Source organism: Anolis carolinensis, chromosome 4 (assembly GCF_035594765.1).
Source record: "Anolis carolinensis isolate JA03-04 chromosome 4, rAnoCar3.1.pri, whole genome shotgun sequence".
NCBI classification, from domain to species: Eukaryota; Metazoa; Chordata; class Lepidosauria; order Squamata; family Dactyloidae; genus Anolis; species Anolis carolinensis.
The window spans coordinates 127,339,172-127,352,825 of record NC_085844.1 but is presented as its reverse complement, the minus strand read 5'-3'; the positions used below and the strand labels follow the sequence as shown (position 1 = coordinate 127,352,825).

The 13,654-nt window shown below is 42.3% G+C and overlaps 1 protein-coding gene across 2 annotated transcripts in view; it reads left to right on the top strand.

Annotated features, from left to right (window-relative positions):
* Positions 1–13,654, top strand: part of tnr (tenascin R) — a 676,393-nt gene that overhangs the window by 28,310 nt on the left and 634,429 nt on the right. The window lies entirely within an intron of this gene.

Sequence of the window (13,654 nt, the reverse complement as noted above, 5' to 3'; positions counted from 1 at the left end):
ATAAATAATAAAGTAATTTATTTATTTTATTTACAATTTATTTACAACATTTATACATTGCCCTTTTCACCCGAGGGGACTCAGGGCTGTTTTAAAACAGTTCTTTGCTATACATATAATTCTACCCTTTTTGCATATATGTAAACTTTTTGCATACATGATCCCCCGTGGAGCAGTGGGTTAAACCGGTGAGCTGCTGAACCTGCTGACCAAAAGGCTGGCTATTTGAATCCAGGGAGTGGAGTGAGCTCCCGCTATTAGCCCCAGCTTCTGCCAACCTAGTAGGTCAAAAACACTTCTGCGGGAAGGTAACGGCGCTCCATGCAGTCATGCCAGTGGCCACATGACCTTGGAGGTGTCTACGAACAATGCCGGCTCTTTGGCCTAGAAATGGAGATGAGCACCAACCCTCAGAATTGGACACGACTAGACTTAATGTCAGGGGAAAACCTTTACCTTTACCTAACAAAAGTGAAAATATGTTTGTATGTATTTATCTATGTTTGTGGGCGATTTCCAAGACAGTTCCCACATCCAGAGAACCCTTTGACTCCTGCCAACAACAGAGCTAGATCTCCCATGACCAACAGAACATACTGGAGGGAATTGGGTGGGGGTGATTTACCCAGTCTGACTTGGCCAGGTCCACACCTTGGTTACATCTAGATTGGATTACTGCAATGCGCTTTATGTGGGGCTGCCTTTGAAGACGGACCGGAAATTGCAATTGGTACAAAGATGGGCGACCATGCTGCTACCCTGTTTTCCCGAAAATAAGACATCCCCAGAAAATAAGACCTAGTAGAGGTTTTGCTGAATTGCTAAATATAAGGCTTCCCTTGAAAGTAAGTAAGTAAGACCTAGCAAAGTTTTTGTTTGGAGGCATGCCTGCCAAACAGAATGCCAGAGCTTACAGGATCTGTAAATGTACATACCATAGATTGTTGTACATGGAAATAATGGTAGTAACAAGAAATTCTTGATAGGATTCACAGTTTGTTTGGTTATGTTGGTTTGTGATGACAACTACTATATAATATATAATAAATGTTCATTTTTTTGTTCAACAATTAATGTGAATTCTTCTCCATGGAAAAATAAGACATCACCTGAAAATAAGACCTAGCACATCTTTTGGAGCAAAAATTAATATAAGACACTGTCTTATTTTTGGGGAAACGCAGTAACAGGAGCTAGCTATAGGGAGTGTACAATGCCTCTCCTGAAGCAACTCCACTGGCTGCCGATAACTTACCGGTCCTAATTCAAAGGGCAGGTTATGACCTATAAAGCCCTAAATGGCACAGGTCCTTGCACATGCCTTCCTTCCCTGTAATTTTGTAATAGCCCCACCGTTTAGTCCTGATGCTCCCTATACATTTTATGAATTTTATTTTACTGCTATTGTTTTAATTATATATGCTGTTGTATTGTTTTATCTGTTGATCGGGCTTGATCTCCATGTGAACCACTCCGAGTCCCCTCAGGGAGATGGAAGCGGGTTATAAATAAATTATTATTATTATTATTATTATTATTATTATTATTATTATTATTATTATTATTATTATTATTCCCCTTCATCCAGAAGGACCTGTGGCTTCCACTGATGATGGGGCTGGACCACACTTGACACACATACTTCACTTCACTTCACTTTATTTCTTAATTAGTCGCTCTCCACCAGAGTGCTCCGAGCGACTTACAATTTAAAATATCATTCCATAATATAAAAATATTCAACATAAAAACATTCAACAGTGACTATTTGGCAAATTAGATCTGATTTACTTAAATGCACAACCAAACAGCCAAGTCTTGAGCGCTTTTACAAAAGGTCGCAACTCCAACATTGCTCTAACATATTGAGGCAATGAGTTCCACAGAATTGGAGCATAGGTCGAAAAGGCTCTACGCCTTGTAGCTTCCAGGTGTACCTCCCTAGGGCCCAGTACGTATAGGAGATTTTCCTGGGAGGATTGAGGTGACCACTGATGGAAAAAAGGAATGAGGCGGTCCCTAAGATATAATGGTCCTTGGCCATTTTGAGCTCTAAATGTCAGGATCAGTATCTTGTAAGAGATCCGATGTTCTATTGGTAGCCAAGGCAGTTGTTTCAGAATCGGTATAATGTGGGACTTGACACACATACCCATCATGACCAACTTTAAATACAATAGAGTCTCACTTATCCAACATAAACGGTCCGGCAGAACGTTGGATAACCAAATATGTTGGATAATAAGGAGGGATTAAGGAAAAGCCTATTAAACATCAAATTAGGTTATGATTTTACAAATTAAGCACCAAAACATCATGTTATTCAACACATTTGACAGAAAAAGTAGTTCAATACGCAGTAATGCTATGTAGTAATTACTGTATTTACAAATTTAGCACCAAAATATTACAATGTATTGAAAACATTGACTACAAAAATGCATTGGATAATCCAGAATGTTGGATTAAGCGAGGCTTGGATAAGTGAGACTCTACTGTACTGGTGGGATTTGGTGGCAATGACACATGATGATGATGGGAGTTGTAGTTTACCTACATCATTATGCATTTTCTAATGGGACCAATAATAAAATCCCAAAACAAACAATGACTTTTTCTAATAAACAGCATTACAAATTACCTAACCTGAACCTTGCCGAGTACATAAGCTAGTGAAAAATGAAAGTCAGTTTGGATAATAATGAGATGGATGTGTTTGTTTATTTTTACATAAAGAATTAAATATTGGCTAAATATTTGATACTGCAGGATATAGAGCAACATTTTTCATGCCATGGTTTGTAGCCTGACCGTCAGAATATACTGTTGGTTCCTTTTTTCCTCTTGAATTGGGGTGTTTCTCTTGACCAGTGGGGTGTTTCTGGGGTCTATACATCCAACTTTAAAGGTCCCAGGTTGCAGAGTGAGCCATGTTCATGAAATTGATCCATACCCACCCACCCCCTGTATTTTGTTTGTGTAGATCTGATCTAGGGATGAAAAAGCAAATCCACACAATATCTCCTCTGCTTTGTTGTTCTTGTGTGATATTTTTGAAGTCTTGAAATTCAAATGAAATGAAGAGCACCCTATCAAGAGTTTTACTAAACAAATTTAAAAATGGGAAAATGTGAACCACGTGCTTGGCCCTGCCTCCCAGTGTTGTTTGATCTGCAAAGTGCTTAGAGATCCCTACCTCAGCCCCCTTTGACCAACACAATTTGGCAGAAGTAGAGCTCAACAAACCACAACTAATTTATCATCCACGGTTGGTGGGCTTCCTGTTAGTTTGGGGTTTTTTTATGTGTCAGGAGCAACTTAAGAAACTGCAACTCGCTTCTGGTGTGAGAGAATTGGCCATCTGCAAGGACGTTACCCAGGGGAATCACAGGTTTTTTTGGATGTTTTTACCGTCCTTGTAAAGAGAAGGAAGGCTTCTCTCATGTCCCTGCATGGAGCTGGAGCTGACAGAGGGAGCTCATCTGCACTCTCTCCGGGTTGGATTCGAACCTGGCAGCCTTCAGGTCAGCAACTCAACCTTCAAATCACAAGGCTTTAACCCACTACGCCACCAGCGTAGGTCACAGGGTATGTAACCAAAAGGGAACAAAGCTGGTCCTGCCCTGCCTAGGATATTTTTTTCAGGGGTCCTAGGAGTTGTTGCCCAAAAATGAACTTTTCAGGCTTTGCCCAGCACTCCGTGTAGAGATACAGTTGTCCTATTACTAGCTTATATACAGAATAGAACAATGGTAACAGACAAAATATAATTATTACAGGCGCGTGAGTAATGCACAAATGAAAACTGTTTACAACATTACATCAAACATTATATTCATGCTTGTATGTTTTTTCAGTAACAGATAAGTATATTCAGTGACTGAGTTCAACACTAGTAATAGGACAACTGTATCTTTACACGTATCTATAGATTTCTGTGTACTTCAGTGTTGCCCAGCACTCCCCCAAAGAATGTATTTAGCCCTTCCAGTTTTCAAAATTTGACCTTCTTTCTTAGGATCTTCACTCTTTTCTTGAATTTTCAAGGAAAAATAGTAAAATCTGGGTGACGGGGGGAAAGCCAGCATTCTTTTTCCGTAGCTTGAGAACTTTTACTATATAGTGTATATATGTCCCTCTGAATATTTGGAAAAGGGAATGGGTGGCCAAAGATGTTCTTTCTTGTAGTAAATGGGCATAGCCAAGTTCTTAATCTGAGGCTGGATCTACATTGCCCTATATCCCAGGATCTGATGCCAAATTATCTGCTTTGGATTATATGAATAAGCAGATAATCTGGAATCATACCCTAGGATATAGGACAGTGTAGATCCAATTTGGGCCACAGGCTATCATTTTGTACCTCCACCAGGCCACATTTTCTGTGTCTTGAGATTTGAGTTTGCATGGCTGAGTAGTTATGTTGTGGTATACTGCCGGCCTCTATATCTCCCTGCATCAAGGCTGGAAACTGTTGTTCTTGGGCCCCATCTACACTGCCATATACAATCCAGATTATATGCATTGAACTGGATTATATTAGTCTACACTGCCATATACACACTTCAAAGCTGATAATCTGGATTTTATATGGCAGCATAGAAGGAACCTTGGCCTTCCAAGTACAAATGCTCCCAGACAAGAAGTTGAGGGAACTGTCTGTAGTCTTCAACTCTGAGTTTTTTCCAAGGGTTTGCCAAGGTTCAGCTGTCTCTGTGATGTTGACATGTGATGGACATGTCAACTCATCCTACAAGGAAGCCTCTAGACATCCCATCCCACTCCAGTCTTCCGTGTTTAATTTCTAAAATGTCAGCAGCTGTATTCTAATCTGTCTGGAAATCACAGGTAGCAAGGAAACGTAGTCCCTTCTGGGTTCTTAACTATACAAACATAAGAATGAAATTTCTGATCCCCTCTTTTGATGTAGAAGGAAAAAATTAAGGAATTTTATCTGCTTTTGGTTTTTATTCTGTAACAAAGCAGATAGAATTTTCCCTTCCACACTTTCTCAGCCATTTGGGTTCTCTCGTTAAAAAGCAGAGGCAAAATAATGAAAACCAAATGAGAGCAACAACAAATTTCACAATCTCTCCATGCTTAAATCTCTTCTCGTTTCTCTCCCCAAAGTGCCATTTGATTGGCTTTCCTCAGTGTTGAGCACTTGGCATTCTGTGCATTAACAGAGGGGGCAGGGTGGCCAAGCTCGATACCCTCAAAAGGCCATTCTTATTCCAGATATTGATGCATGGATGGTCAGGCTTCATAATAAAGTTCCTATTGAGTTAGCAGTAAAGCCCTAGTGCTGTCTGAATGTTAGGTACTAACAGGGACTAAGAGCTGCAGCCCTTTTGCCAGCCTCTTCCCCCACATCACCAGACACATAGCCAGTGAGTACAAGCAGACTAGGGCGGCAGGTCTGCTTTTTCCATACTTGACCCTATTCTTTCTTTCCCTCAAGTGAAGGGAATGTCTTAATGATGGGACCCCTTTTTCTTACCCAAAGCAGAAGTTCAAACACACCAAGTGGCCTAATTTTTCCTGGGGACACCAGAGATTGGAATAAGGGCAGTTATTGCCCATTGACTTCCAGAAATTCTCAGATAGTATGAGTACATTCCTGTGTTGCCTGGGGAGTTATGGGTGTTACCATTTTTAAAAATATACCATTCCCAAGGTGAACTCATGACCCCATCATTAATATCCTGCTTGAACGGGTATCTCCTGGAGAATCCTCATTCTGAACCATTTCCTGAGGCAGATGCTATATTTGTCTTTATTTCCCTTGTGGTTGGATCCACGTGTATTGAGCCACTCCTGAGTTAAAGGGAAATAAAGAGACCAATCTGTGTATAATACACTCCTTGGAAAAACGATGTACTATGAGGAGGCTACATGCACCAATGGAGCCCCGGTGGCGAAGTGCATTAAAGCACTGAGCTGGAGACCAAAAGGTCCCAGGTTCAAACCCTGGGAGTGGGGTGAGCTCCCGCTATTAGCCCCAACTTCTGCAAACCTAGCAGTCTGAAAACATGCAAATGTGAGTAGATCGGTATATACTGCTCCAGTGGGAAGGTAACGGCGCTCCATGCAGTCATGCCGGCCACATGACTTTGGAGGTGTCTAAGGACAACGGCGGCTCTTCGGCTTAGAAATGGAGATGAGCACCACACCCCAGAGTCAGACATGACTGGACTTAACGTCAGGGGAAACCTTTACCTTTTTTACATGCACCAAGATGAATTAGCACATTTTCCTGGGCTCAGTATTGTGGGAAGGTAAAGGTAAAGGTTTTTCCCTGACATTAAGTCCAGTCGTGTCTGACTCTGGGGGTTGGTGCTCATCTCTATTTCTAAGCCGAAGAGCCGCCGTTGTCCTTAGACACCTCCAAAGTCATGTGGCCGGCATGACTGCATGGAGCGCTGTTACCTTCCCACTGGAGCAGTACATACCGATCTACTCACATTTGCATGTTTTCAGACTGCTAGGTTTGCAGAAGTTGGGGCTAATAGCGGGAGCTCACCCCACTCCCCGGATTTGAACTGGCAACCTTTCGGTCAGCACGTTCAACAGCTCAGTGATTTAATACACTGCTCCATGGGGGCTCCGTACTGTGGGAAAGGTGTGTGATATTCTGACAAGAAACCATTCTTTTGCCTTGTTTTGTGTGTGTGTGTGTGTGTGTGTCAGGAGCAACCGGAGTTGCTTCTGGAGTGAGAGAATTGGCCGTCTGCAAGGACACTGCCCAGGGGACGCCCGGATGTTTTGATGTTTTTACCATCCTTGTGGGAGGCTTCTCTCATGTCTCCGCATGGAACTGGAGCTGATAGCGGGAGCTCATCCATGCTCTCCCCTTGGTGGGATTCGAACCTGGCAGCCTTCAGGTCAGCAACCCTACCTTCAAGTCACAAGGCTTTTATCCCCTAGGCCACCGGAGGCTCCTGTTTTGCCTTGGTGATGAGCTTGCACTTCACTAGGACCCTGAGCAATCCATAGACACATCCTCCTGCCTCTTGCCCATAGATTTAATATTTGTAGTGCACATTTTTATCTCCTTCCAGTTACCAGGCTAAAACCTGGAGAGTGTTCCTGTGCCTTTAATAGGAATTTCAGCAAATGTAGCTACAAGGAAACAATAATCGCCTCTTATACACACATGCTAAACATACAATAGTCCACTTCGGTTCTCCTATGACCTCATCACACACACACAAAATAAGTGTTCTGACCCAGTTCACTCATGGAGCCCCACGGAGCCCATCAGGCGATGTAGGCTGACTTCCGATGGGACTGTATGGCTGAACTGGAGTGGGAACATGGTAGGATGCTATGCCGTCAACACAGTAGCTTCGCCGTGTTCCATTAGAAGCAATGGAGCTACTGCAAGATTAAGCCACACGAAAACGCTTCCCCACCTGTCATGGGGAAGTGTCAGCTGCTGGCTGGGGCACTAGGATTTCCCTGCTACCACCCCGATTCACCATGGAGTCTGTCAAATAGCAACACTGGACCTCATCCCTGTGATGAGGTCCTGGCTCAGTGGTTCTCAACCTGGGGTTCCCAGATGTTTTGGCCTTCAACTCCCAGAAATCATAACAGCTGGTAAACTGGCTGGGGTTTCTGGGAGTTGTAGGCCAAAAGCATCTGAGGACCCCAGGTTTGCAAACTTTGCAAACCATTTAACTTCCCAACAGAGTGGACATTTGTCAATATTTTCAACTTGCAAAATATTTATTTATTTAGAGCCTCAGATCACTGCTTTGCTGTAGGTCTGATTCTGGCCAGGAGAGGCCAGCACTGGTCCATCTCTGCCCTAACCTTGGTCCTTCACCATTCCAAGGATGAATCCAAGTGTTCTTGGCCATATGCATTCTCCCACTTGTTATCAGAAGAATTGAACCCCTCATATCTTTCCTAGATGCAGAGAATCACAGGAAGGTGCCTGCAGACATATTATAGGTGTGAGGCTCAGAACAATTGCGACCCTAGAAATGGCTAAACCCCAACAGTTTTGCAGAGGTTCTTAATATGTGCCCATGATATCAGAGGGGTGAGGCATGCAAGTGCAAATATGCCCAACAGAATGTGCTCCCATATTAAACACTGCCAGGACTATCTGGAGACATCACTGTTGCTGGAGCTAGAACATCCAGATGGCATGCCTGACGCTACCATTCATTACCATTCACTTCCATGATCCAATGAGAATGGATCCAGGGACTATGCTCTCTTTCTCTGTTCTGCTTGTTTCCTACTCTGCCATCCTTAATTATGTCTAAACCCCAAGTATTGCAATAGCCGCCACACTGTGTTTCACAGCCAGGCCTTCCTGTTGAAAACTGAAACAAATGCCTCTGTGCTTGTCTGTCTGCTTTGATGTTTGGAATGCTTCTGTTTCATGCAAGGAGAGGTCGAGAGGCTATATTTTCCTGAGTGCCTCTTATCTTCGGCACTTCTGTATTTGTGGAGTGACCCACCACACGTCAATGGGCAAGAGTTAATTTTCTTATTAAACATTAAAATCTCTAGATTTACCAGTACGGTCCTTGCTATTGTGATCATGTACATGATTATCCTCTTTCTAGGTTTCTTAGTTATTTCATCTATTGTGAAAAAAGTGGAAAATAACTGAAGGACCGTCCATCCATGAAAATAAGAGAAGCAATGGACAAATTATCTAGAATAATGAAGGGTGCAGAAAGAGTGGGAAAATATTTTAAGGAATATATCTTACAACAGAAAGAGTGGAATATTTTTGCCAACAAATAAAATATGGACAGGGAATTTATGGGAAGAGTGAGTAACTATATAAAAAGAAGGACTCTAAAAGTCTTAAAAGCTTCAAAGTTAGAGAAAATAAGGGAGCAGTAGTAGTCTCTGTGAGCAAAAATGAACATTAAGTACTCAAGTTTTCTTTTCACCAAATGGAAAGCAAGAAGATTGAGAAAGAACCTCTACCTTAAAGGGAAGAAAGGAAGTCTAGACAAGACACTGAAGTAGTGTCTTTATTTTTTATAACTCAACTAATTTGGGTACCCAACGCTGCCCAGGCTATTTGAAAAGGTCAATTTTTAATTGTACAAAATGCATAAAATTGTAGATTAACTATAAGTACATCTTGCCAGGTTAACCCCAAGAAACTCCATCAGTACTTAAACTTTATTATGTTGGGTAAGTTTGCTCTAGATGAATTATCAATGAGGTTCAGCATGCTCTCTTGCTGTAGGGTAAACTACAACTCCCACTATGGCGAGTCAATCCCCTCAAACCCCTCCAGTAGGTTGAGTTAGTCATGGGGTTCTCTGGTTGTGAGTGAACTATAACTCCCAGAAAGGAAGGTCAGTTCCCTCTTAATCCCTCCAGTAATCAAATTTCAGCATATCAGGTATGTGTTCCAAGTTTGGTCCAGATCCATCGGTGTTTGGGTTCACAGTGCTCTCTCGATGTAGGTGAACTACAACTCCCCCAAATTAAAGTTAATTTCTTCCAAAGACTTCCAGTATGTTTCCTGGTCATGGGGGTTCTGTGTGCCAAGTTAGTTCCAGGTCCATCATTGGTGGAATTCAGAGTGCTCTTAGATTGCAGGTGAACTATGCATCCCAGTCCCTACAACTCCTATAAATCATGGTGAATTCTCCCCAAACCTTTTTAGTATGTTCTGTTGCTGATCAATTCATCTGTTTGCTGTGTGCCATAGAAAAGAATAGGAAAGGGTTATGGGAGAGGCAATAGGCGGGATCATGCAAATTCCACACCAATGGAGAGAGTAAGAAACACTGGGATGTCCGTGGTGGAGGAAAAACAGAAAATCTAGGATTAAATTGTCCCCGTATGAAAGCCTTCACTTGGGTGATGGGCAGGATGGTGTTTGTCGAGGACATTGGCAGGACTCTTGGACATTTTCACAGTGCTCACTATAACTTGCAATGTCATTGGAGGGAGGGCCATTGGTGTCTCCTTAGCAGCGGGAGCTATAGTTCTTTGTGGAGGTGGGAGCTTGTCTGTGAAAGTGGACAATCCAGTCACACACATACATACATATTTTCAGTTTTATTATGTACTAGCTTGGGGTCCCGGCGGTGCCCGGGTTATTAGTAGTGGGCATTGAGTTGTTTTGGATATTATGAATGGGCCCATTGATGCAGATCTATGGCCGATGGGGTTTGCAGTAGTTTCTGGATGGGGTGAAGGTACTGGAAATCCCATCGTTTGTGGTCAATCCTCCAAAAAACCTCAGCAGTATATAAGAAGAGTCATGGGGGTGTGTGCCATCTTTGGTACAGATACATGACTGAGGGGGTTAGGAATAGTCTCTGGATGTGGGTGAAGGTACTTCAGATCCTATCATCCATGTTCCATTGTTCACCAAATTCTCCAGGGTTGAAAGTCATAGGGAGTTTGTGTTCCAGGCTTGGTCCTAGTCTGTCATTGGTGGGGGTTGTGTGGTCTGTAAAGCAGGTGATGGTACTGCAAATTCCTTCATACGCGGTCCATCCTTGTCCAAACTGCTCCAGATGCATCTTTTATGGGGGGTTGCAGTGGTCTGTGGGAGTCAGATCCCAGGGCGGAAGTATACACCGCCGCATACATACATACATACATACATACAAACATACATACCCACAAACACTGACTTTTATTACTATATACCTGGTTGGGTACCTGGCGATGCCCGGGTTATTTGAAAAGGGATTTTAATTTTTTTTAATGAATTATCCCATTAATAAAATGCATAAGGTTGTAGATGGACAACATCCACAACATCCTGTGGCGCAGGCTCGTGAGCAGCTTGCTGCAGTAAATCACTCTGACCATGAGGTCATGAGTTCGAGGCCATCCCGTGGCGGCGTGAGCACCTGTCAATTAAAAAAAAATAGCCCCTACTCGTTGCTGACCTAGCAACCCGAAAGATAGTTGCATCTATCAAGTAGGAAATAAGGTACCACTTATAAAGTGGGGAGGCAAATTTAACTAATTTATGACGTTGGAATGAGGAAGTGCCGTCACAGTGGATGATGTCTCGGTTCTGTGTGTATATGGGCATTGAATGTTAGCCATATATGTATATAATGTGATCCGCCCTGAGTCCCCTTCAGGGTGAGAAGGGCGGAATATAAATACCGTAAATAAATAAATAAATACATAAATAAATAATGTTGTCTGAGGGGATGTTCGATTCTGGCCACAGGGGGAACAGCTGCTTCATCATCCACTGTGACAGCACTTCCTCATTCCAACGTCGTAAATTAGTTAAATTTGCCTCCCCACTTTATAAGTGGTAGCTTATTTCCTACTTGATGTGTTTTCTGCTGAAACTTAATAAAAACACTAATCCATAAAATCTCTAGATTTATACATGAGTATTTAGAGTAAATAAAATCTGTTTTTATTTTGTTACTTAAGAAATTCAGAGGAATTGCATCTTGAAGGTGTAATCGTGGTGGGTCAGGGCTTGCTGATCAAGACAATGGCATACATGAAAAAGCTATAGCAAGAAATCAGTGTATCCCATTCAATGTTCACTGTAAATCACACCCTTGGATTAGTTATAGCCATGTAGGAAGTTTTACATATTGTTGCTCCGAGCTCACACCATTTTTTTTAGCCAGAAACATATTAAAACAAAAAAAGATGTATCTCAGAACTCTGGGTGGGCTGGTCCATGTGGTCACGAACGGTTGGAAACAACCGAATGAATAAACAACAATGTTTTTTAATGTCATTATGTGTTAATTTTTAATTTGCAGATATTTTAAGCTTATGTTTTATATGTGTTTTTAAGGCATTGAATAGTTGCCACATGTAAGCCACCTTGAGAGAAAGCCGGGATATAAATAGAGCAAATAAATAAATAAATACATTTTGTAAGTTTAAGGGCTAGAGTTTTGCAAAGCTCTTTTAATTTTAAAATTTTGCCATTTGATGACAGTTACCAAATCTTGAATTAAAACTCATAGTATGCATTACGCTGAGAAACTGAGACTTTTAAAATGTATACAATTTTTATTCAGTTTAAATACCATGTATGACAGGTCGTATGTCAAATATGCCTCTATTATAATCTGTATTAGTTCAATATTTGTACTCATTAACATTCAATTATCTAGTCTACTAACCCACATTACGTGGTTCCAGCCAATCAGCAGCAGGTTATTGAATCATGAGCAATGAACTAATCACTTTGTTGAAGGAGCCGGTTCAAGGAATTAGCATTTTTTTTAGCCGCAGAGCTCTTTTGGAAGGGAAAATTTCTTGTGGAGCTCCAAGAAATGTTTCTATATTTTATTATATTTTTTATATATCAGGCATGGGCAAACTTTTGGACACAGGGGCTGAATTGCATTTTAAAATTTGACAAATGGGCTGGGCAAGTGTCAGATGGATGGAGAATGTTTGTGTGAACTAACTGAAGAAAACATGAAGAAATTCCTATGACACTGCACATATCCCATTTGTTATGGAAGAAGGAAAGGAAGGAAGGAAGGAAGGAAGGAAGGAAGGAAGGAAGGAAGGAAGGAAGGAAGGAAGGAAGGAAGGACAATACACTATTTAAAATGAAGAGCAATTTTAACCAATATAAACTTAACAGTATTTCAGTGGAAGACCCTGGGGCCATCCAGTCCAACTCCCTTCTGCCATGCAGGAAAAGAGTTCTGGAAGCAAAGAGGGTGTGGTAGAAAGGATCTATATGGCAAGGATGGGAAAGAAGGAAAGGAAAGCTAGGAAGGGAGGAAGTGGGAGAGGGAGAGAGAAAGGAAAGAAGGAAGGGGAAGGAAGGAAGGAAGGAAGGAAGGAAGGAAGGAAGGAAGGAAGGAAGGAAGGAAGGAAGGAAGGAGAAGGAAAGAAAGGAGCAACCAGTTGATTCCTTTCCCACTGCTGTGCACTTGGAAGGGAGGAGGGGGTGAGGAGAAGGGAAGTGTGGAGCCCCTGACTGTGTGTCATGGAGCAATAAGGGCTGTGCAGAGCACAGTTTGAGAACCACTGCTCTAGAGAAGTGGTTCCTAACCTATGGATCCCCAGGTGTTTTGGCCTACAGCTTTCAGAAATCCCAGCCAGTTTACCAGCTGTTAGGATTTCTGGCAGTTGAAGGCCAAAACATCTGGGAACCCACAGGTTGAGAACCACTACTCTAGAGGATAAGGCTGAGGAATATGTGACCTGTCAGATCTTGTTGAACCAAACTTTCCATCACTGATAGGAGAGCCAATAGAGAAGGATCCATTTTTGTAACTTTTTATAAACAAAACCAAATCACTGTCTGCTCATTAATACTTTGAAGAAATAACTCATTGGCACTATTTGTTGTTCCTTATTTGATAAATGACAAATTAGTGATGCATAGCCATTGTACCATTCTACAATGGTAGAATCAGGGCCGGTCCAACATGGAGGCCAAAGTAAGTGCCCACTTGTGGTGCATTGTCCCTGGGGGCGCCATTGGGGAGTCCCTGTGGCGGCGGCGGCGGTGGGGACCATCAACTCGCTCACCTCCAAACGAGGAAGGCCTCACTCTTCTTGCAAAGTCTCATGAGGTTTTGTGAGGCCTCGCAAGAAGAGCGAGGTCTCATGAGGTTTCACGAAGTCTCGCGAGAAGAGCGAGCCCTTCCTGGAGGCTTTCCTCTTTCGAAAGCGAGCGAGCTCTTCAGCGGCTGGA